Source organism: Cannabis sativa, chromosome 1 (assembly GCF_029168945.1).
Source record: "Cannabis sativa cultivar Pink pepper isolate KNU-18-1 chromosome 1, ASM2916894v1, whole genome shotgun sequence".
NCBI lineage: Eukaryota > Viridiplantae > Streptophyta > Magnoliopsida > Rosales > Cannabaceae > Cannabis > Cannabis sativa.
The window spans coordinates 17,493,388-17,519,707 of record NC_083601.1 but is presented as its reverse complement, the minus strand read 5'-3'; the positions used below and the strand labels follow the sequence as shown (position 1 = coordinate 17,519,707).

The window sequence follows — 26,320 nt, the reverse complement described above, 5'->3', positions numbered from 1 at the left end:
ATTTTTTATAGAAAAAGAGAGGAGTAAACCAGAAGAAGCAGTGAACATTAGGTTTTCTTAATTACATGTTTAGAATGATAAGGAGAAAAAGTAGTTAGTAAACCAATTATACCTCAAGCACAATTCTTAAGAAAGACTCTTCAAAAATACAACTCGCATTGACATGTTTCATACATACCAATCATACAAGCAAATGTTGTTATAAGAGGTGTATGTGTATAGCTTTTTAAAATTTGGAGGAAGCTCTTTAGTGTCAAATGCATTACCAGACACAACCAACCAAAATGTAAAAATTCATCTTTCAACTTTGAGCATGCTGGCTGCAAAATAGAAAAAAAAAAAAACAAAGTATAATTTGAATAAACTGGACTCATCAATTTTGACATGCAATTTTAAACAAATACATAATGTGATATAAAAAAAATATTGTAAAAAAAAAAAAACTAATGATTCATTATAAGAAAAAGACTAATAATTCATTATAATAAATGTAACTTACTATTTGTACCTAATTTAGCCCTTGTATTAATGAAGAACTCCTAATGAAGGTCATACACCAGATGACATTGAAAACTAAAGCAACATATATATAAGAAAATTAAGCTAATTTGCCCACTGAAAGTTTAAAATAGCTAGCTTCACATATTTCTCAATCCCATTTTTAGAGAATAAACTTCTACTATCTGTATCACATTTTAAGAGGGACATGCAAAAATAATCACCAATTAAGAGAATAAAACTACTCTCTTTAAAGACATAGCACCTAAAAATTAACTTGCTAAACAATTGATCGATGATAATGTCCAGCAGCCATGACATACTCTGCATATTGTAATAGTGCAAACCAATCATTATATAGTGATTTTCTTGATGATTTCACTTATGCATACTATTATAGTCTTATAGACTATATTAGTAATTACTTTTATAATAAAGAAATATTAGTTTAGGATATTATAATGTATTTATTGATTACCTATCAACTTATTTCGAAAATTCGGTATAAAGCATCTTTACGAATATTTATTGCCAATATGAACACAATATAATTGGTTGCTAGTAATAAACTCCAAAGACTTAAATTCATTGACAAACTCACCTCTATAATCTTTGTTGGGAACGTCAAGATATGAATCCGGTAAAACCCAAAGAATACCAGGTTGTACTATCTAAGCAAAATAACAGATCAGACAAATTCTAGAAAAGGGTCTATATTGCAAAGCTTAAATCATTATATAAAATGAAAGGCCAAGAAAACCAATACATTCAATAAAAATGATAAAAATAAGATCAAAACACAACTCAAAATCTTATCAGCAGAATAACATCTTTTGAAAAATAAATGGTTAAATGAGGTCATTAATAACTGTTGGAAATATTGTGAATATTTTAACAAAATATATAAGTGTCTTAGTGTGTGTGAGTTGGAAAGAGTCCCACATGGGATATGAACCCTCATTGACAAGGGTATAAAGAGTGCAACTTTGGCATTTGGGTTTGGGCCCCAAGGGGTACCCAGTTTTGTGCGAATGGGTGAGGACACACACACTTGACCCACCACACACGCGCGCGCGCGCCGTCCGTCCGATCCGAGCTTACAGAAAAATTATTTAATAAAATAATTATTTTTTATTTATTAATTTAATTAAGAAACGTGTTTAATTAAACTGATTACTTAGTCGTATCAGTTATGTTTATTCAATCCATTCAGAAAACGTTATTCTTCCCGTTATGTTTATTCAATCCATTCGCCTATATAATGCGATTGAACTCATGGGAAGAAAACATCTCTTTTTCGTATCAGAAAAATACAGTTTTTCATAAAATTAAAATTCCATCTGCGATATCAAATTTTTGGGTGTATTCGACGGTGCTCTACAAAGTGCGATTGGGGTTCCGATACAAGACAACGGACCGGGCTGTTTTATCCTGGGGACGGCGACGGCACTTCCGATCGCTTGCACACTCTGGGCAAAGGCCGCGAACGTCTTAAAGAGAGCGACTTAGTCCGCGACTCAACCCAGAATTCTTCATTCGGTAATATCGTTCCTCTTTTATTTTGCTAGCAGTTTACTCAACAATTTTAAGACGTTCTTTCTGCTATGACTACTACCGATGAATGTTCTGGTTCTTCTGCTGATATTAACAAGCCTTTTCGTTTTGAGGGTTTGCACTTTAAACGTTGGAGACAGAAGATGTTGTTTTTCTGACCATGAAAAAAGTTGCGTATGTGCTTCTTGTTTTGAAACCAGCTTGTTTACGAGACTCCACCTCGCCGAGAAGAAGGATGAAGTCGAGAAGTACGAATCGCGAGGTTAAGGAAAGGGACTCTTTGGGTAGAGAATGATTTTCTGTGTAAGAATTTTATTTTGAATGGTTTGTCTGATGATTTGTATGATTATTATAATTCTGACAAATCTGCCAAGGAGATATGGGAAGCATTACAGAAAAAATATGACACCGAGGAGGCGGGAACAAAGAAATACGCTGTCAGTAAGCTACTTGAAGTTTCAAATGACCGATGATAAATCAGTCGAAGCCCAGTCTCACGAGCTTCAGAAAATAGCTCACGAAATTCTGTCTGAAGGTATGACTATCGATGAACAATTTCAAGTTGCTGTTATGATTGATAAATTACCCCCTTCGTGGAAAGATTTTAAAAATACTCTCAGGCATAAAACAAAAGAGTTTTCGTTGGAAAGTCTGATCACTCGTCTTCGAATTGAGGAGGAAGCTCGAAAACAAGACCAAAAGGAAGAGGTGCTTGTTGTTGGAAACAACAACAACACTAATAAAAGATCCACTGCTGTTCTGAAACCCAATGGGAAAAATTTTAAGAATCAGAATCGCAAAGCGAATCCAAACCGCAACAATCAACCTCGAACCAATAACAACAATCAGAATTGGAACCATCAAAGGAACCATAATAACAGACAGCAACCCCCTAATAGAAATGACTCTGGTTTGTTCATGTGTTACAACTGTAACAAGCCAGGTCATATGGCACGAAAGTGTAAGAACAGGCCTAGTTCTGCTCCGCAAAGCAACTGGCCCAGAAGAGCTGCCTTTTACGGCTATGATTTCGGAGATCAACCTTATTGGTGGATCGAAGGGTGGTGGGTAGATGCGGCGCTTCTCGCCATGTTACGTTATGATAGAAATATGTTTAAAACATATGTTGCTGCTACTGAGGATCAGAAAGTGTTGTTGGGTGACTCCCACACCACTATAGTTGCTGGTACTGGAAATGTGGAATTGAACTTCACCTCTGGAAGAACTGTGATTCTAAAAGATGTGATGCACACTCCAGAGATGAGGAAGAATTTGGTCTCGGGCTACCTTCTCAACAAGGCGGGGTTCACTCAGACTATAGGAGCTGATTTGTTTACTTTAACTAAGAATGGGATATTTGTGGGGAAGGGGTATGCAACTGAGGGAATGTTTAAATTGAATGTTCAAGTCAATAAAGTTAATGCTTCTGCTTATATGTTGTGTTCTTTTAATACTTGGCATGCTAGACTTTGTCACGTAAATAAACGCATAATCAAGAACATGAGTAGTTTAGGCCTAATTCCTAAATTATCTTTAAATGACTTTGAAAAATGCGAATTTTGTAGCCAAGCCAAGATTACTAAAACACCACATAAATCTGTGTTAGAAAAAGAAACCGAGCCTCTAGATTTAATCCATTCTGATATTTGTGAACTTGATGGAACTTTGACTAGAAATGGTAAGCGCTACTTTATCACTTTTATTGATGATTGTTCTGACTTTACCTATGTGTATTTAATGAAAAATAAAAGTGAAGCTCTTGATATGTTTAAGATTTTTGTGGCTGAAATTGAAAATCAACTTAGTAGAAAAATCAAGAAGTTTCGTAGCGATAGAGGCACTGAATATGATTCTACTGCTTTTATTGAATTTTATAACTCACATGGAATCATACACGATAAGACTGCACCTTATTCACCTGAAATGAATGGCAAAGCTGAAAGAAAAATAGAACTCTTACCGAATCATGTTGCTATTTTATTGAATTCGGGTGCTGCTTCTCATTGGTGGGGAGAAATTTTATTAACTGTATGTTATGTGCTTAATAGAGTTCCTAAATCTAAAAGGAAAATTTCTCCATATGAAAGTTTGAAAAATAAACAACCCAATATCTCATATTTTAAAACTTGGGGTTGTTTGGCATATGTTAGAATTCCTGATCCTAAGAGAATTAAATTGGCTAGTAGAGCATATGAATGTGTTTTTATTGGATATGCTGTTAATAGTAAAGCATATAGATTTTATGATTTAAAAGCGCATACTATTTTGGAATCTAATGATGCTGATTTTTTCGAACATAGATTTCCATTTAAATTGAGAAATAGTGGGGGTGCATCATCTAGTAACATGACTGCTTTTAGGGATAATGAGCATGAAAAGGGTATAGAAATTGAACCTAGAAGAAGTAAAAGAGCTAGAATTACCAAAGATTTTGGTTCTGATTTTTGTGCATATACTCTAGAGGAGGATCCTTCTAACCTCCAAGAAGCCTTGACTTCACTAGATGCTGATTTATGGAATGAAGCTATTAATGATGAAATGGACTCTCTTGAGTCAAATGGAACTTGGCATTTAGTTGTGTTACCACCAAAGTTGTAAGACAATAGGTTGTAAGTGGATTCTGAAAAAGAAATTAAGACCCGATGGTACTGTTGAAAAGTACAAGGCACGACTTGTTGCCAAAGGGTTTAGACAAAGAGAAAATGTAGATTTCTTTGATACATTTTCACCTGTTACTAGAATTACATCTATTCGTGTGCTTTTGGCTCTTGCTGCTATTCATAATCTTGTTGTGCACCAAATGGATGTTAAAACTGCCTTCTTGAATGGTGAATTAGAAGAAGAGATTTACATGGACCAACCTGAAGGTTTTGTTGTTCCTGGTCAAGAACATAAAGTGTGTAAATTAGATAAATCTTTGTATGGTTTGAAACAGGCACCTAAGCAATGGCATGAAAAATTTGATAATCTTGTCATCTCACATGGCTTTAAAGTAAATGAAAGTGACAAATGCATTTACTATAAATCTGAAAATAATGTGTGTACCATTATTTGTTTATATGTGGATGACTTGCTAATTTTTGGATCTAATATTCATGTCGTGAACAATGTGAAATCTTTGCTATGTGAAAATTTTGACATGAAAGATCTAGGTGAAGCGAATGTAATCCTTGGTATACAGATCACTAGGACTGAAAAGGGAATTTCTTTGGATCAATCTCACTACATTGAGAAGATCTTAAAGAAATATAATTACTTTTAATCAACTCGCTTGTACACCATATGATCCCTGTAAAATTATTTAAGAACACTGGTGATGGTGTAAGGCAATACGAATATGCGAGCATCATTGCGATCTTCGGTATGCCACTGATTGTACTAGACCCGACATTGCCTATGTCGTGGGATTACTATGCAGGTTTACTAGTAGACCTAGTGCAGAGCATTGGAATGCTATAGAGAGGGTCATGAGATACCTCAAAAGAACATTGACTCTTGGATTACATTATCAAAAGTTTCCAGCTGTACTTGAGGGGTACAGTGATGCTGACTGGAACACTTTATCAGATGACTCCAAGGCAACCAGTGGCTATATTTTTAGCATAGCTGGTGGAGCTGTTTCATGGAAATCTAAGAAACAGACTATTCTGGCTCAATCTACAATGGAGTCTGAAATGATAGCGCTAGCTGCTGCTAGTGAAGAAGCAGGTTGGCTGAGAAGCCTGCTAGCTGAGATTCCTTTATGGGAAAAACCTATTCCAGCTGTGTTGATCCATTGCGATAGTACCGCGGCTATTGCAAAAGTACAGAACCGTTACTACAACGGTAAGAGGCGACAAATACGTCGTAAGCACGAGCCTTGAGAGTTTCTCTCAACGAGGTACATTAGAGTGGATCATGTACGCAATGATGATAACTTGGCTGATCCTTTGACGAAAGGCTTAGCTAGAGAGAAAGTCCTTAAAACATCGAAAGGAATGGACTCGTTGCCCTTAGATTGATGAATCACTCATAATGGCAACCCGAACTATGTCGGAGATCCCAAGAAATAGGTTCAATGGGTAATAACAAGTTATGAAGTGATAAAAGTGAGATCATGCTATAATTATACGAAAAGAGAAGCATGAATTCCTGAAGCGATTTAAGGTTGAGTTAATAGAAACTCTTAATGAGATCTATGCTCCAAGTGGAGTGGAGTACCGAGCTACGGGAGTACTCTTGATAGACTCACCTATGTGAATGTGGGAGTGGGTTTCCTATGAAATTTTGGGCAAAATTTCTAGAGCGTTCACTATACTGGGATAGACGTGCATGGCCATTAACGCACGGGCTTTTGATTACACCCTTGAAAAGGTTGTTGCGTGGTACAATGTTAGAGATAGAGTTCAAGACTACGGTCACTCTAGTAAAATCTAAATCGTATTCACTACGCAGAGGTTCAAATCGAAAGATACCTTTGTTTATGCTCAATCTTATTGTTGAATGATACTAGTAGATGGAAATATTTTTTTAAAAATTCAAGTGGGGGATTGTTGGAAATATTGTGAATATTTTAACAAAATATATAAGTGTCTTAGTGTGTGTGAGTTGGAAAGAGTCCCACATGGGATATGAACCCTCATTGACAAGGGTATAAAGAGTGCAACTTTGGCATTTGGGTTTGGGCCCCAAGGGGTACCCAGTTTTGTGCGAATGGGTGAGGACACACACACTTGACCCACCACACACGCGCGCGCGCCGTCCGTCCGATCCGAGCCGGGCCGGGTTGGTTGGTGTGGTGTGACACAATATTATTTTTTACAGAAAAATTATTTAATAAAATAATTATTTTTTATTTATTAATTTAATTAAGAAACGTGTTTAATTAAACTGATGGGACACGTTCAAAGGACCAACTCACCCCACTTCAGAAAACGTTATTCTTCCCGTTATGTTTATTCAATCCATTCGCCTATATAATGCGATTGAACTGATGGGAAGAAAACATCTCTTTTTCGTATCAGAAAAATACAGTTTTTCATAAAATTAAAATTCCATCTGCGATATCAAATTTTTGGGTGTATTCGACGGTGCTCTAAACGGTGCGGTGGGGGTTCCGATACGGTACAACGACCGGGTCGTTTTATCTGAGGACGAGGCAATTTCCGATCGTTTGCACACTCTGAGCGGCCGCGAACGTCTTAAAGAGAGCGACTTAGTCCGCGACTCAACCCAGAATTCTTCATTCGGTAATATCGTTCCTCTTTTATTTTGCTAGCAGTTTACTCAACAATAACAATAATAAAAAAAATACAAAATTAACGCAATGTAGGAATATCAATATACCTTTAAGCTTGATGGAAAACTCCTTTGAAATCAAAGCACCAAACCAGTATACGTAGAAGTAGAAACAGAGTAAATCTTCTTCATTGCCTCCTCCTCACTGAAACACAGAAAATCATACAAAAATAAATCCATTTAAATTTGTCCTCGAATTTCAATGATAACAATAAAGTTAGCATAGTACCTTCACAGAACCAAAGCAAGGGTTTTGACGAAAGAATTGACCATTGATCTTCGAAGGTAAAATTTGTCAAAATAGACTTTTGACAAATTGCAATTAGCAAAATAGATTTTTTTTATTACTTTTATTTTACACTTAACATTTAAAAAATTAATTTAATATTAAACAAAATTAATTAAAACCTCATAAAACAAAATACTAACCCTAACTTTCTTTTACAGCCTCCTCTTTCGTTTTGTTCTTCTTCACCTCTTCTCCTCACCCAAGTCACTCCTTCTTGCTAATAAGACTAAAAAGACCATGAATGCTCACAAGTGAACCATTCTTCTTTTTCTCTTCCTCTTCTCATCCTTTTTCTTCTTCTTGCTGGTAAGACCAAAAAGACCACCCATTATTCATGAATGGTGGCAAGTGGTGGTAGCCATAGACAAAAGAATTTGAAATTCATTCTAACAAAGGGAAACCCTAATAATTTCCTTGTCTCTTCTCATTTTGTTTCTTTTCTTTAATTTTTTTTTCAGTTGTAGCCATTAATATTTGTCTTCTCTCAATCTCTTATTGCAATAACTAATTATTCAAAATTATAATGGAATTAACAAGTGATGCATCAACCACAATACCCACACCACCAAATGAACATGAACAGGTAACATATATATTTTATTACAGTCTTTTGGGTTATAATTTTAATTTTTGTAATTTATGGACTTTAAATTTACACAATGCGACCATCATGGTCTTTTATGTTCTTTAACTAACTTTAAAGAACTTGAATTTTCTCTGAACGACCATAAACAACCTTAAATTTACATTATGCGACCATCATGGTCTTTTATATTTTTCAACCATTTAAAGAACTTGAATTTGCATAGAACGACCATAAACGACCTTGAACTTACATTATGCGACCATCATGGTCTTTTATGGTCTTCAACCAATTTTAAAAGAACTTAAATTTAATTTGAACAACCATAAACGACCTTGAATTTACATTAAGCGACCATCATGGTCTTTTATGGTCTTCAACCAATTTTAAAGAACTTGAATTTGATCTGAACGACCATAAACGACCTTGAATTTACACTATGCGACCATAATAGTCTCTTATGTCCTTCAAATAATTTTAAAGAACTTGAATTTGCTCTGAACGACCATAAACGACCTTGAATTTATATTATGCGACCATCATGGTCTTTTATGTTTTTTAACCAATTTTAAAGAACTTGAATTTGATCTAAACGACCATAAACGATCTTTAATTACACTATGCGACCATAATTGTCTTTTATGTTCTTCAACCAATTTTAAAGAACTTTAATTTGCTCTGAACGACCTTTAATTTACACTATGTAACTTGAATTTTCTCTGAACAACCATAAACGACCACTAAGGTCGGACACGGTCGCACAAGTAGCATAAGGTTGCACATGGTCGCACTATCTATTTTCATACAACGTGTGACCTTATTCATTTAGTTAAATTTGTAATTCTTTTTATAATTTTTATATTTATGTTCTTATCATTTATATATTTTTTATTCATTTCACACATTATTATTGTAGATGCCCAAAACTATATTAACAATAGAGCTACCATGTATACCTCGTGCCATTACTACTAATACAGCTGCAAAATCTAAAGTTACCGTCAAATCCCCGCTAAGTGTAATAGGACAAATAAAGAATTGGCTCACAAAGTCTGACCAGGATGTTTTTAAATATTACTCCCAATTGGGTCGTCTCTTGGACCTCGATACTAAAGGACTTTTTCTTGGCACCTTAATAAATCAGATAGTTTTGAGGAGGGTAGATTGCCAAAAGAGGCATGAGTTATGGTTTTTGATTAATGGAAAACATGTGAGATTTCTCTCCAAGAGTTTGCAATAGTATCTGGATTGTACACTGATGGTGGCCCGACACCTGAAGAAATGGAGCTTGTTTCTTCTAAGAACAAGTTAAAAGAAAAGTACTTTAAGAACATGATGTCTATTAAAATAACAGATGTTGCCAATGTTCTAGATAGCATATCTAGAGAAGCAAAGACTGAGATAGAGTACTGAAGTTGTGCTTTATCTATTTGCTTAGTGCATTTCTAATAATGCCAAGTCCTTCTTCGGTAATAGATCTTGAATGGCTACAACTAATAGACAATCTACCAATATTTGACAATTATTGTTGGGGAAAGCTGGCATATGAGAAAATAATAGAGCAAATCACAAAAAAAGATATGAAGAATAATCCAAGTGAGAAGGATATTAAGTGGAACCTCTTTAGTTGTCCTTGGATATTTCTGGTAAGAAATATGATTATGATTATAATTTAGTTTATTTATTTTTAGATATTTTTTTATTGTATTTTGAGATATAATTTTGATATGAATTTTTCTTTTATAGATTTGAATTTTCGAAGCAATGCCAAAGTTGGGTGAAATGGTAGGACAAAGAGTCCCGCGAAATCATATTCCTCGATGGCTTGGTTGGAAAATCAATTATAAACATAAAAATGTCATAGTTACAAGATTATCAGAAGTAATAGAAAATAATATTGAGGTTTATTTATCCACATGCAAAATTATTTATTGTATTGTATTAAAAAAATATGATCAAGAAACTTATGTTAGTTCATTTTTTTTGTGTATTAGTTTTTTGTACGACCTACATTAGCTCCAACCTCAAAGGAGAAGGCAGAATTATTTTATGAAAGACTTGGTAGCTATGAGGATAATGAAGATGACGTAATTGATCAGATTTCTTCATTTTTAGTGGGTGATGTCATTTTACGTAAACAGTGTGTCGCACCACATGTGGAGCCTCCATCTTCGAATGTAGGGCAATCAAATAGTGGGTGAATCACTATACAATTATAAAATATACTTTATTTGTAATCTATATATTATATTTAAATGGTTATACATACATAATTTATAAAATAATTTAATTTATATATTGGATCTCATATATATATAATGTAATTAAATAATCACATAGACTTATACAATTATATAATATACTTTAATTATAATTTATAAATTATACGAAATGATTATACACATACATACTTAATGAAATAACTTAGAAAATATAGTTAAATAATTTATTGTGATATATATAATGTATTAAATTATTATATTGAAATGTACTATGGTCGCACATAGTCACATAGACCAATATTAGGATATATTTTGAAATATACTATGGTCGTACATAGTTGCACATGGTCGCACAGGGTCGCTTAGACAAATATTAGGATAAATTTTAAAATATATTATGGTCGCACATGGTCGCACAGGGTCGCATAGACTATTATTTAAATATATTTTGAAATATACTATGGTCGCATATAGTCGCACATGGTCGCATAGATCAATATCAGGATAAAGTTTTAAATATACTATGGTTGCACAGGGTGGCACAGACCAATATTAGAATACAGTTTTAAATATACTATGATCGCACATAGTCACTGTGAAGACTCGGTTTGACTCTGTCAACCGAGTATATATATAATAAATAAATTAAATATAATATAATATATATATGTATATTAAAAAGAAAAATTTAAATTATATATAGTAGCATCACATCGTTTCCCTCTCTATATATATATATCTATCTATCTATCCTTTCTCTCTCTTCAAACTCAAGCACAAAAGAAAACCCACCATCACCACCACTCCAACGACCAACCTCCACCCACCGTCTGAACCCACGCGCCGGACAGAACCGAACCCCAGGTGCCAGCAACCTCACCCCCAAGCGTCGCCGCTCCTTTTGCCACCGTTAACTCGGGATCGCAAGTCAAAGTTTGGGGTTTCAAACTTTGAACGGATTTTTCGGTCACCTCCGGCGTCCGTTTAACAAATCGTCTTCACCATTAAACTCAGCTCGTCGAGGAGAACTTCCTACAGTAAACCATTTCTCCCGGTTCACTACTTTTTCCGGTGACATTTTTGTAGCTCCGCCCCTTTCCGGCAACTTTCCAGTGACATCGTGTACCGTTTCGACAAACGGTTGGCATGGGTGTGATCTACTCGTCGAGGTTGTCGTTTTGATATATACTACTCCTATTTTCGGCGACATTTCCGGTACACCAATTTTTACCGCCACCGATTATTAATGTGCACCGCTTACGTGAGACTTCGGAACCCCAAATTTTAAATATAGTCATATTATATGTCGTTGGACTCAGTTTTGAATGTAGAATGCGATGATGATAATTATTTAACCATTTGATGGTATAGGTGAAAGTAATATGTAAGTTTGGACTAAACAATTGGAGCTTGGGACTTAAGAGCTTAAGATTGTCTTTTGGAAAAAGTTTAACGACTCGGAAGAGGTAGGGACTCAACTTGATTATTGGACTTGATTTTTTATATGCGTTGTATAACATTAGACATATTCCAATTTTTATAATTTACAAAATTGTTTGAAAAATTGAAAACTTAATCTGCATATTTTTCTGGACTGTTCTTGGACACTGAGTGCCAAATATATTTTTTTGTGTGCAAATATTTATGCAGGTTATGATTTTTAGATTTATTCAAAATACAGCTGTTATGCGGCCGAATTTTCAAGAAAATAAAAAGGAATATGTTCTTTTGTTATGCTTATTATTTGCCTGCTTTGGTTATATTGATGATGGCCATGTTGATCATGTTCGGTGCATATTGTTTTTTCACAACCTAGTCTCTGTGTCATCATAGGTAGATCAGGTGTGCACTCATCTATAGGTGAAAGACCTAGAATCTGTACAAGAGTGAATTAAATCTGAGCTCCGGTATTATGGTGGATATCAGATGCGACGACCCGGTTTTGGATGTCGTTTTCTATGATTGGTATTGAGAGCTAGGGGTCTAGTGGACGGTGTGATATGCATTTGACGTTTGATTTGTGATTATTTGTGGTCTCTCTATTTTATTTGTACATATTGATACTGTTGATGAGATATTTTATTTTTACAAAGCTAACCATTCAGGAATTTTATTAAACCAAGGGTTCTTTGATATTAGTTGTTTTCCTACTGGGCTTTATAAGCTCACCCCCTATTTTCTCCCATTCCATGAACTCAGTTTGATGCTAGTAGATGAGGATGGTACCGTTGGGAAAGGAAGTCGTTATTAGTTTAGTCTTATTTTACTCTTTCATCTTCTAATTAGACTGATTTTGTATTTAAGCTGACATGGATAGTCTGGATGACTTAAATTAGCTATGTACTAGTTAGAAATGAGGAATGATGGATGCTAGGTATTATTTTGGTATTTTATTGACTTATTAAATCTATCTATTTGGTGATTACATAACTGTGGGGAAATTATTTTTCTTTTATATTGATGAGTGGTCCTGATTTTTTTACTAATATTTTCCTATTAATATAGGAGTTAATCCACTACTTTTAAGTTAGTATTTTATGATATAAATTAAAGGATCATTATAAGTTTTATCTTTTTTTAACAATGGTCAAAGTGTGACCTTTGACCACCCAAGTTATGGATATTACATATCTGCCACGGTCTAGGGCTCGGGTCGTGACAGAAAAATGGTATCAGAGCACCGGGTTTAATTACCTCGAAGTGTGTCACCAAATAGTTTAGATTAATTTTAAATAACAATAGTAATAAGAATCTTGGTATTTATATGTATAAGATATATTTATATTATTAGCATTTAATCCTCACTAATTGATTAGCTTTTGGTTCTTAGACCTAAGAAAATGCCTCCAAAAGGAAAGAAGACAAGGAGAACGGTTGGGGAAGACGCCCCTCAAGCTAATGTCCAACCTCCACAAGCTGAATTCCCTATGAACGCCCTTCTCGAAGCCTTAAGAGATATTCTGGCGTCAACAGATGGATCCTGCTGCTCGACAGAGTCATCATTTTAAAGTCTTTCATCGGATCCAAGTGCCTGAGTTTGAGGGTGGCCAAGATCCCATGGTAGCTGAAAGGTCGTTGAGGCAGATAAAGAAAAATTTCAAAATAATAGGAACACCTGAGGAATATCAAGTTACTTTTGTTGTGTCCAAGTTAGAGGGTGGTGCAGCAGATTGGTGGGAGACCTTGTCCAGGAAAATGGAAACTGATGGGATGACTTGACGAGAAATTGAGGAAGTTTTCAGGGAACAATATTTTAGTCCATCTCACAAGAGGGCTCTGATTGGAGTATTTGATGGTCTAAGACAAGGGGATATGACTGTGAATGAATTTTACATGAAGTTTGTAGAGCTATCCTCTTATGCATATCCTGGTGTTGTTGACCAACCCTTGGTGATTGAACAATTCATGCGTCGTTTGAGGCCTGCGATACGTGGTCCAATAGCCCCTTTGACCTTTAACAACCTGAATGAGTGTGTGACAGCCGCCTTGCGAACTGAGGCTCATGTTGAGGGGAATGAGAAGAAGAACACAAGCAGAGGAAGAGGAAATGACCGAAAGATGACCAAGAAGAACCAAGGACAGTGGTCCCAAGGACAATAATTTTGTGGGGGCAGCACTAGTAGTGGTTCATCTGGAAAGACTCGTAGTGGACCATACGGGTGTTTCAGTTGTGGTCAATAAGGTCATAAGAAGAAAGATTGCCCACAACGACAATAAAGATTTCAAGCATCTCATGGAGGACCCATATGGACCTATGTAGAGTCTACTCCTTTTCATGGACAGCCCAGGACAAACCAGTCTCAGTCTTCATCCTATGGTTTCACACCCCAATCAGGCCAGCAGTCTCAGTATCAACATCAGTTCAGGCCACAAGGTTCAGGGTTCAACATGGGGTACTCACAAGGTTTCCAAACTCCTGCTCCTAGTGGGAGTCAAAGAGGGTACAATCAAGGTGGAGGGTCTGGTGCAAGTACAAGCTATCCTAGTCAGGGAAGGGGAAACGCAAAAGTAAAGTCATCCGCTCAAGCCTACGCTCTTGGGGTTGATGATGTACATGGCGCTGCTGACCACAGAGTTGTTAATGGTATGGTTCTTATCTCACACTCTTGGGCTCATGTGTTATTTGATACTGGTGCATCGCATTCCTTTATATCTTTGATGTTTGCTAGTATGTTGGGTTTGAGTTGGGAAACTTTTAGTCCTGCATTGCATTTGAGTGTACCTATGGGGGGACACGGTGAGGTATCCACCATATGTAGGTCAGTTTGTATTGTGTTCGAGGGACACAAGTTATCTGGAAACTTATTAGTGTTGCCTATGGGGCAATTTGATGTAATTCCTAGTATGGATTGGTTGTCTAAATAACAAGCTATTGTGGATTGTTCACGTAAAAGAGTGACTCTTTTAACCCCTAGTGGCGATTTCATTGTTTATCGAGCCAACACGAGTGCAGTGAGACAAAATCCTATCTTAAGGGCATGTTTAGGTGGAAAGAGAAACTTAGAGTGTTATGTGAATCTGTTTGCGATCGATGATGAGTCTAGGGATTTAGACCAGTTCCCTTGGACATCAGTGGTTAGTGGTTTTCCGGATGTGTTTCTAGAGGATTTACCAGGGTTACCACCTGATAGGGAGATCGAGTTTTGCGTTGATTTGATTCCCGGAGCTCAACCAGTTTCTATTGCGCCTTATCGCATGGCACCTGCAGAGTTTGCTGAATTGAAAAAACAATTAGGGGAGTTAATGGATAAGGGTTACATCAGACATAGTACTTCTCCATGGGGAGCTCCAGTCTTGTTTGCCAAGAAAGCTGATGGGACTTTACGACTTTGTGTCGACTATAGAAAGCTGAATCAGATGACAATTAAAAACAAATATCCTCTACCGAGGATTGATGAATTATTTGATCAACTTGGTGGTTCAAAGTTCTTTTCAAAGATTGATTTGAGGTCAGGCTACCATCAATTGAGGATTAGGGAAGAAGATATCCCTAAGACTGCTTTCAGTTATGGACACTTTGAGTTTTTGGTAATGCCATTTGGGTTAACGAATGCACCTGCTGCATTTATGGATCTTATGAATAGAGTCTTTAGACCTTTCTTGGATAAGTTTGTTGTGGTATTCATTGATGATATCTTGGTGTATTCTAAGACACGTGAGGATCATGCTGAACACTTGACAATAGTATTACAGACAATGAGAGATCATCAATTATACGCTAAGAAAAAGAAGTGTGAATTTTGGATAACTGAAGTCAAGTTCTTGGGCCATGTAATTTCTCAAGATGGTATCACCGTTGATCCTTCAAAGATAGACTCTATTCTACAGTGGGAAAGACCAAAGAATGTCACTGAAGTTTGAAGTTTTATTGGGTTGGCAGGCTACTACCGTCGCTTTGTAAAGAATTTCTCACGAATTGCTATGCCTTTGACAAAGTTAACAAGAAAAGAAGTAAAGTTTATGTGGGATGATAGTTGCGAAGAAGCTTTTAGAGAATTGAAGGAAAGATTAACTTCGGCGCCTGTTCTCACTGTTCCTAATAGTGAGGAACCATATGTGGTATTCACTGCTGCTCCAGGTACTGGATTAGGAGGTTTCCTCATGCAAAATGGCAAGGTGGTTGCCTATGCTTCTCGACAATTGAAACCACATGAGAAGAATTACCCTACGCATGACCTAGAACTTGCTGCGGTAATCTTTGTCTTTAAAATTTGGAGATGTTATTTATATGGCGTAAAGTTTGAGTTATACTCAGATCATAAGAGCTTGAAGGATCTTTTTACTCAAAGGGACTTGAACTTGAGGCAAAGAAGATGGGTTGAGTATATGGAAGACTATGATTTCACTTTGCAGTATCACCCCGGGAAAGCTAATGTAGTAGCTGATGCACTAAGTAGAAAACCTCATGGTACTTTGGCATGTTTGGCTCTTGAGGACTGGAAAAGGACAATCACAATGGGTGATTATGACTTACAATACTATGAAGGGGAAGAAGTAGCTTGTATCTCTAACTTAGTGGCTACACCAGTACTACTTCAACAAGTTAAGCAACGTCAGTGGCAAGATGAAAAACTAAGACTTATTTGCAACCGAATCCAGGATGGTGAGCAACTAGATGGGTGGACAGTTAATAGTGAAGGGTATCTATACCATATGGGAAGACTAGTTGTTGCAGATATCCCTGATCTTAGGGAGACCATTTTGATTGAGGCCCATAGATCCAAATTTGCTGTACATCCTGATGTACCAAGATTTAAAGAGACAATATTGGTGGGAAGGTATGAAAAGAGATGTGGCCAGCTTTGTAGCTAAGTGTATAGTATGTCAGCAAGTAAAGGCTGAGCATCAGAAACCCTCAGGTTTACTTCAACCTTTGCCTATACCAGAATGGAAGTGGGACAAGATTACCATGGACTTTGTTACTGGGTTGCCATTGACACCTTTGAAGTATGACCCTGTTTGGGTTATTTTTGATCGTTTGACTAAGTCTGCTCATTTTATTCCAATTAGGAAGGATTTCAAGCTTACCAAGCTAGCTCGACTTTATGTAGACAATATAGTTCGACTACATGGAGTGCCTTCAAGCATTGTTTCTGATAGAGATCCTCAATTTACATCAAGGTTTTGGAAGGCCTTGCAACAAGCCTTAGGGACTGAACTTCACTTGAGTACTGTCCTGGTTGAAGTTATTTTACCAGGAACTTAGATCTACTCACAAGTATGTTGATTTAACAACCTAAAGATGAACTTCTAAAACGATGGAAAATTAAACACATAAAAGTATCAGAAATCTTACATTGGATGCAGCGGAATATATGTCTCCTCCCACTCAGATCTCTAACCCTTGATTCCTTTATGTAGCAGAGTATAATCAAGATCTGAGCCCGATAGTCCTTCTTTGTTGTTTCTGAATTCTACACAGCCTTCCTCACTATGATTGAGGTATTACTTGATGTGTGTGGGCACTACTCTATCACTTATAGATTTTGAAACAGTGAAGGAATAGAGAGAGAGAGGGTGGCGGCTCAGAGAGAATTTTTAGAGAGAAAATTCTGTTAGAATGATGTTGTGAATGTGTTTTTGAAAACTGAAGCCTTTGCCTTCTATTTATAGAAGACCACCCAGGGCTATGATTGAATTAATTGACATTTAAAATTGAAAAAATCAAAGAGAAAAGGAAGCTTAAGTGGCCGGCCTAGGCATTGTGGAAACAAGGCTTGCCACTTTTCCAACTTTCCTTTTCCTACATTGATAGTTTCCTGTTTTGTCAAAAACTGCCAATTCCTTTGTTCAACCACATAAATGTCAAATCTAATTATTTAATAATTAAAATTAATTATCAAATAATATATTGTCATTTATTTTATTAATAATAAAACTAATTAAAGTTTCCTAATTAATAAATATGCCCTTCAAAATCTCTATTTACTGTTTTGCCTTAATAAGTGATAAATTCTCAAATAGACACAGTCTATCTTGAGAATTATAATTGATTAATTAAAATAAATTAAATGAGTCTTACAAGTAATATTATCTCAACTAGTGGGGGGACCATGGGTCTATATATCTGAGCTTCCAATAAGCAGATCTAGAATTTACCACTTAAATTCACTGACTTATTAATTCTTCGTTGAATCCACACATAGAACTTAGAATTGCACTCTCAGTATATAGAATGCTCTATATGTTCCACCATATAGACACATCATTAGTTATCCATTGTTATAATCCTAATGTGATCAATGATCCTCTATATAAATGATTTACACTCTAAAGGGACTAAATTACCGTAACACCCTACAATGTATTTTATCCTTAAAACACTTAACCCTGTATAAATGATATTTCAACTAAGTGAAATGAGTACTCAATCATTTATCTCGTTTGGTTAAGCTCGAAGGAAATCACCCTTTGCTTATTATTCGCCAGATAGAAGCTATAGATTCCGTATTTATGTTAGCGCTCCCACTCAATCTTACTACCGTGTTCCCAAAATGTATGGATGATGGACATGTTGGGTTTTATGCCTGTAACGTCCCCTCTTCAGGAAGATGTGACTTATGAAGAACAACCTGACAAAATCTTGTCGAGAGAGTTAAAAGTGTTAAGGAACAGAGAGATTCCAGTAGTCAAGGTCTTATGGAAGAACCACAGAGAAGACGAGGCTACTTGGGAGTTAGAGTCTGAGATGTATATGAAGTATCCTCACTTGTTTAATTTTCCACTTGAGGTTGTACTTTAAAATTTCGGGACAAAATTTCTTTAAGGGGGGAAGAATGTGAAGACTCCCGAGTATATATATATAATAAATAAATTAAATATAATATAATATATATATGTATATTAAAAAAAGATTAAATTATATACAGTAGCAGCAGATCGTTTCCCCCTCTCTCTCTATCTATCTATCTATCTATCTATCATTTCTCTCTCTTCAAACTCAAGCACAAAAGAAAACCTACCATCACCACCACTCCGGCGACCAACCTCCGGCCACCGCCCGACCCCACGCGCCAGACAGAACCGAACCCCAGGTGCCAGCGACCCCACCTCCCAAGCGTCCCCGCTCCTTTCGCCATCGTTAACTCGGGATCGCAAGTCAAAGTTTGGGGTTTCAAACTTTGAACGGATTTTTCGGTCACCTCCGGCATCCGTTTGACGAATCGTCTTCACCACTAAACTCAGCTCATCGAGGAGAACAACCTACACTAAACCATTTTTCCCGGTTCACTACTTTGTACGGTGACATTTTTGTAGCTCCACCCCTTTCTGGCAACTTTTCGGTGACATCGTGTACCGTTTTGAAAAACGGTTGGCATGGGTGTCATCTACTCGTTGAGGTGGTCGTTTTGATATATACTACTCCTATTTTCGGCGACATTTTCGGTACACTAATTTTTACCGCCACCGATTGTTAATGTGCACCGCTTAGGTGAGGCTTCAGAATCCCAAATTTTAAATATAGTCATATTATATGTCGTTGGACTCGGTTTTGAATGTAGAATGCGATGATGATAATTATTTTACCATTTAATGGTATAGGTGAAAGTAATATGTAAGTTTGGACTAAACAATTGGAGCTCGGGACTTAAGAGATTAAGATTGTCTTTTGTAAAAAGTTTAACGACTCGGAAGAGGTAGGGACTCAACTTGATTATTGGACTTGGTTTTTTATATGCGTTGTATAACATTAGACATATTCCAATTTTTATGATTCACAAAATTGTTTGAAAAATTGAAAACTTAATCAGCATATTTTTCTAGACTATTCTGGGGCACTGAGTGCCAAATATATTTTTTTTGTGTGCAAATATTTTTGCAGGGTATGATTTTTGGGTTTATTCAAAATACAGATGTTATGCTGCCGAATTTTCTAGAAAATAAAAAGGAATATGTTCTTTTGTTATGCTTATTATTTGCCTACTTTGGTTATATTGATGAGAGCCATGTTGATCATGTTCGGTGCATATTGTTGTTTCACGACCTAGTCTCTATGTCATCATAGGTAGATCAGGTGTGCACTCATCTGTAGGTGAAAGACTTAGAATCTGTACAGGGAGTGAATTAAATCTGAGCCCCGGTATTATGGTGGATATCAGATGCGACTACCCGGTTTTGGATGTCGTTTTCTATGATTGGTATTGAGAGCTAGGGGTCTAGTGGACGGTGTGATATGCATTTGACGTTTGATTTGTGATTATTTGTGGTCTCTCTATTTTATTTGTACATTTTGATACTGTTGATGAGATATTTATTTTTACAAAGCTAACCATGGAGGAATTTTATTAAACCAAGGGTCCTTTGATATTAGTTGTTTTCCTACTGGGCTTTATAAGCTCACCCCCTATTTTCTCCCATTCCAGGAACTCAGTTTGATGCTAGTAGATGAGGATGGTACCGTTGGGAAAGGAAGTCGTTATTAGTTTAATCTTATTTTACTCTTTCATCTTCTAATGAAACTGATTTTGTATTTAAGTTGAAATGGATGGTCTAGATGACTTAAATTAGCTATGTACTAGTTAGAAATGAGGAATGATGGATGCTAGGTATTATTTTGGTATTTTATTGACTTATTAAATCTATCTATTTGGTGATTACATAACTGTGGGGAAATTATTTTTCTTTTATATTGATGAGTGGTCCTGATTTTTTTACTAATATTTTCCTATTAATATAGGAGTTAATCCATTACTTTTAAGTTAGTATTTTGTGATATAAATTAAAGGATCATTATAAGTTTTATCTTCCAACAAGGGTCAAAGTGTGACCTTTGACCACCCAAGTTATGGATATTACATATCTGCCACGGCCTAGGGCTCGGGTCGTGACAGTCACACTGGGTCGCATAAACACATATTAGGATATACTTTGAAATATACTTGGTCGCACAGAGTCGCACAAGATCCATAATAAGTACTTTAATTAGCATAAATTTTACAAATAAATATAAATAAAAGTTTGCACATATCAAACACAAGAAACATTAAATATATAATTTAGAGAACTAAATAATAATAAATCACACATGAGTTGTGCTTCTACCATCTGATGGCACTTGTGGACATGTTTGCAAATTATGTCCTGACTGTCCAGTGCTCCACAATTATATTGTTTCTTAAGAAATTCACCTTTGGAAGCTATGCGATTGGTTCTTGGTCTTCCTATAGTCTTGTCTTCAGGAGGTGTTATCACTTGTATTGCAAGAATATCTTTAGGAATGTCAGTTCATTGTGAGTTTGGAGGTACAGGATAAATAGTTTCAGCATATGCTAACAACCAATATTTTGATGTGTAGTATTGTGAACACATAGAACATATGAGTTCCCCAGTATTTTGGGGGTTGTGCCTTTCCTACTGCTACTATTGCATGGATACATGGAAGTTTCTCAATATCAAACAATTTGCACGTGCAACTCTTTGACCTTAAATTTACTATTGCATCGAATTCTCCACACATCACATTGTACTCATTCTCATTTAACTGGAGAGTTATCAATGAACCAACTTCATCCCATCTCTTGTGTAATATTTCTTCCCTCTTTGGTGTTAATGGAGTTGTAACTACACATTCTTTCCGTCGACGTTCAAAAAACCATTGTCCCATCGTGCTAATGATAAAATCAATCATAGCAATAATTAGATACTCTTTGGCCTTTCGCATCATATTGTTCACTGACTCAACTATGTTAGTGGTCATGACTTCATATCGGTTACCAACAAAATGTGCTCTAGACCACTTTCTGAACTTAACATCATTCTCAAGATACTTAGCGACACGTGGATATGTTTTGCGAAGTTGGTCAAAGTGTTTATTAAACTCTTTGATACGGTACGCTATTGCAGCTTTCTTATACAATTTAGTCCCAGCAGCACTTTTGAAACAGTGTTTTATATTTTGCTTTACATGCTAATAACATGCCCCATGAGAAGCCATAACATAAACAGGACGAACTGCATGTTCAATACTTTGATGTCTATCAAAAACAAAACATAAGTCTGAGCTATCAGGTATCAAGTCCTTCAACTTCTCTAAGAACCATGTCCATGAAGTGTTATTCTCACTGTCAACCAAACCCCATGCAATGGGGTAACTATGGTATTCACTATCTTGTGTAGTTGCTACTAATAACACACCTTTATGCTTAGTCTTGATCCAAGCTGCATCTATACCAATTACTTTTCTCATGTAAGTGAACCCTCTTATGGCCACACCTAAAGCCATAAAAAGAAATACTTGAATTTATTTTCTAAATCAAGTTCAATGTGGGTAACTGTACTTGGATTTTCCCGCTTCAACATGTGACAATACGAAGGGAGCAATGCAAAATTTTCTTTTGCTGTTCCTCTAATCAAATTTTGAGCCCATTGTTTTCCTTTCCATGCTTTCCAATAACTGACTTGAACTTTCATTTCCTCACGCATGAATCCTGCAAGGCTTCTTGGGTTAAGTGTGTCCTTACTATTCTTAAAGTGTCCCTGTACACGAGAACCAATAACACGACTGGATGCTTGTCTATGATTGGCATTTCGGTTCATTAATGAGCAACTATGAAGACTATGGTATTGTCGAATGACAAAGAAATGTGAATCTTTCATCTTTGTAGCACGCACTCTCCATGAGCAATTTTCACTAACACAACGAACCTCCTTTATAGACTTATTTTATTTGGTTGTTCGCATTTCAAATCTCCCATTAATGGCAATGATGCTAAGATAATAACTCAATTCATCCTTACTCACAAAGTGTTGACCCACTTTCAAATTTGATCCATCATGTCTGCCACTATACTGACTTGCTTACATTGTGCAACATTTCCCATAAACATATCATAATATTGATAAGGGATAATTTGACCTCCTCCGACTACAATGTCATTGTCAATTACATCATTATTTTCTTCAACTACTTTATCACATTCCTGAAGTTCATTGTTACCACTCTCATGTACAATATCATCTGGTGTGGGATTGGAATCAATGATGCCTTTACCACTCTGAGGTATATCTTTATTCGGGACATAACTTGGATCATTCGGAACTAGATCTATTATATGATACCCAAAATAATTATCGTAAAAGCTTCCATTATCAAAAACATCATCATCACAATCAAATTCAACATCATTACCAGTGAGTTCATTACCATCACTATCATCATCATTGACAAACTTTGCCTTTCCTTTATCATTATTCTTTTTTACGCACACATATAAAGGAATCACTTCTTTAACTTTGTACAACTCCTTCAATAGATCCTCCACATCAGAATCACCACAAATCTTACTTGGTGCCATCTTGTTGAATGTTTCACCTGCCACCTTATGAGTTATTTCAATTTCATACAAATTTCGATCAACAACTATTTTTTAATAGACTTTATTCACTATTTGATGAAACTTGATACTACGATCAACCACAAATCCCTTGTTGCAACCAGTACCAAACCATTCCCAAATACGATTATCGGTAATCTTGCACTCACCATTATAGTCCACGCATATAAAGATATGATCCATACCTGGCATAAAGTTAAAGTTTCAAATTAACAAGTGTAAAGTAAGAATATTAAATCACTTAGCTTATAGTTATTTTGAAGCCATTTAGATGCATTTAAAAATACGTGTTGGAATCCAAAAATTAGTAGAAAGCGACCATGTACGACCATGTGCGACCTACATGGTCGCATAGTATAATTTTCTAGTTACATCAAGCGACCATGTGCGACCATGTAGGACCTACATGGTCGCATAGTGTAGTTTTCTAGTTACACTGAGCGACCATGGAGACCTACATGGTCGCATAGTATTTTTTTTTTGTTTTCACTATAAACGACCATATACGACCAAAGGCGACCAAAATTGGTCGCACATGGTCGCATATCACATGTCACCTTCAACCTCGAACTGGAGTTATTTTAACACCAGATTTTTTTTTTTTTTAGAATAACCTAAATTTATCCTTTATATTGCTATATAACTGTAAAATAACAAATACCCAATCATTAAACTTGAGAGTAAAGTTAGTTACTAACCTTTACAATTGTTGGATGGAATTTTCACTTCTTCTTTAAGGGTTTCTTGAATTTTTTAGGTCAAATCTATTTTTTTTAATGATAAAGAAAAATTAATATTAATTGTATTTATTATATTAATTATTATATCAATTTTAAAAGAAGGCTATTTTGCTAATTAAAATATTTGAAAAGTCATTTTCCTAATAAAAGTTTTCATAAAGCCAATTTTGCCAACTCACTCTCTTCAAAGGGTTTGGAGCCGTTGGCGAACTCCATTACAACAAGCCAGTGCTCATAGTCACAGCCATCGAGAAGAATGGTTTTTTTAGGAGGACGATTGTTCTAGTTCAGCGGTGAATATCCAGAGCCGAAAGTCTTGAACTCGAGCGGCATTTTGATTGAGTCGGGTTTGAAATTCCAAATTAGACATTTATATTCACCCAAGGAAGTCAATTGAAAAGAAAAAGGTAATGGATATACACAATCATACTGAATCTTATATTAATGAATCAAAACAAAAAAATCAATTATAAACTAAATCTCTTAGGGTGTTCCCTCGAAACTCAGTCATATAGATTAGAAGATTTTAAATTGTATCCTTCGTTCTTACTTGAGGAAAAGGAAAATCCCAATAAATTATGGTTTAATTTTTAAGTTTGAGGGAGAAGAAAGAGAATCTACCACCGTACGTTTTAAATTGAATAGCAATAGTTAACGGAAGGGTTAACTTCTGTTAAAATTAAGAGAAGAAGAATAACAAAATGTTAACCCAACAATTGCTGTTAGATAGACACTTTTAATGTATAAAGATATGGGTCGATCGTGGTGCCATAAAAATGCAGATCGCATCATACTAATATTTTTAAAAAAGGTAAGTCTATACGACCTGTACGTCTGGTTTTCCATGTTATGCTCAAATTCTTATCCTTCTTTGCTCGCCCAATTATTTTTCTTAAGTAAATAGTTTATTTTTATATTTAGATTCGAATTTTAATTTTATTGTTTCACAATTTTTTTTTATTATTAATAAAATAATTACTAAACTATAAGTAATTTTTATAGCTAAAATTGAGCTTTGGAATCCACCCTAATAAAAAATTCCTATTAATGTTGAGCAAAATATAAATCTATGCTATTAACAAAAAAAAAAAAAACAAAACAAAAGGCTTCTACATTTTTAATTAGGTAACGTATCTGATAATGCATATATTGTAATTTACCATATTCGTAAATTTGATATAAAAAATTTTTATTCCCAAACTTTATGAAAAATATGGTGTGTGAATCAGTTTACCACAACTAAAACGGAAAGCAATCAATTCTTTATTACAATCATTTCAATTTAAAATTGTAATAACTAAAAGTATTTTGTTATTATTCTCTACTATGTTATTAATTTCTTTTAGTTAACTCGATGTGGAGATAATGAAATGCTTATAATATGTTATTTGTTTATAGTATTTTGTTAAGTATAATAAAAATATGTCATTTTTCTTTATTGAACTCCAACAAATTAATATGGGCTAAAGGCACCATTCATTTCAAATTTAGCCTACGAGATTACAAAATAATGTTATTATTGCTATTATTATTATTATCATTGTGGCAAATAGATATAAGTGAAATGAATACAATATATGTTTATATATATGTTTATGGTTATGAGTGCATGAGAACATCAACTAGTATATTCAAATTAATTTGAAATGAACTCTAGAATAATAACATACACGTGGATGACTTGGAGCATTTGGCTCTTAGAACAAAAAAAAACATAATAATAATAATAACAACTTCTAAGGAGTAAGTGGAGCAAGAGATAGGTATTGGTGGTTAGAGTTTGAATCAATAACCTTATTAAAGACATTTATGGTTAGTGTATGTTATTAAATTATTAATCAAGGTGCATATTGAGTACATGATATATAATTAATTAGTTTCGAAATTTAAGAACAGTTGTAGTCAAAGTTGTGCTCGCGTCATAAATATTAGAACTAGTTATTAAGACTCTTCAATGAAGGCTATATGGCACGATATATAGGGAATTTATTAGGGAAAAATGAACCTTTTGACATCTGGCATCTAAGTAATAAGAGTGGAGAGTTTGACTATATTTTGAAAAATTGAGATAGAGTAAGATCAGGTGGTTTCTACATAGGTAGAGGTATAATTCAAATTTTAAAATGATAGGAGCTTATGTAGTCAAATTAGAAGGAATCCTCAACTGATTATAGCCTAGAATGATCTAAAAATATGTTCATGCTATTTCATGGGATGTACGGTTAGATAGGACGTTGCTAAGGATTAGTTCTTAGTCTATAAATACTATTAATCAAAGTCATCACTCGTCACTTGAAAATCCAAACACACTTTCAATCTTTCTC

The 26,320-nt window shown here is 35.2% G+C and overlaps 1 pseudogene; it reads right to left on the bottom strand.

Moving 5' to 3' along the window:
* Nucleotides 1-369: 369 nt before the first annotated feature.
* LOC115706918 (multiple organellar RNA editing factor 3, mitochondrial-like) lies at nucleotides 370-24,329 on the bottom strand (annotated as a pseudogene).
* Nucleotides 24,330-26,320: the final 1,991 nt, after the last annotated feature.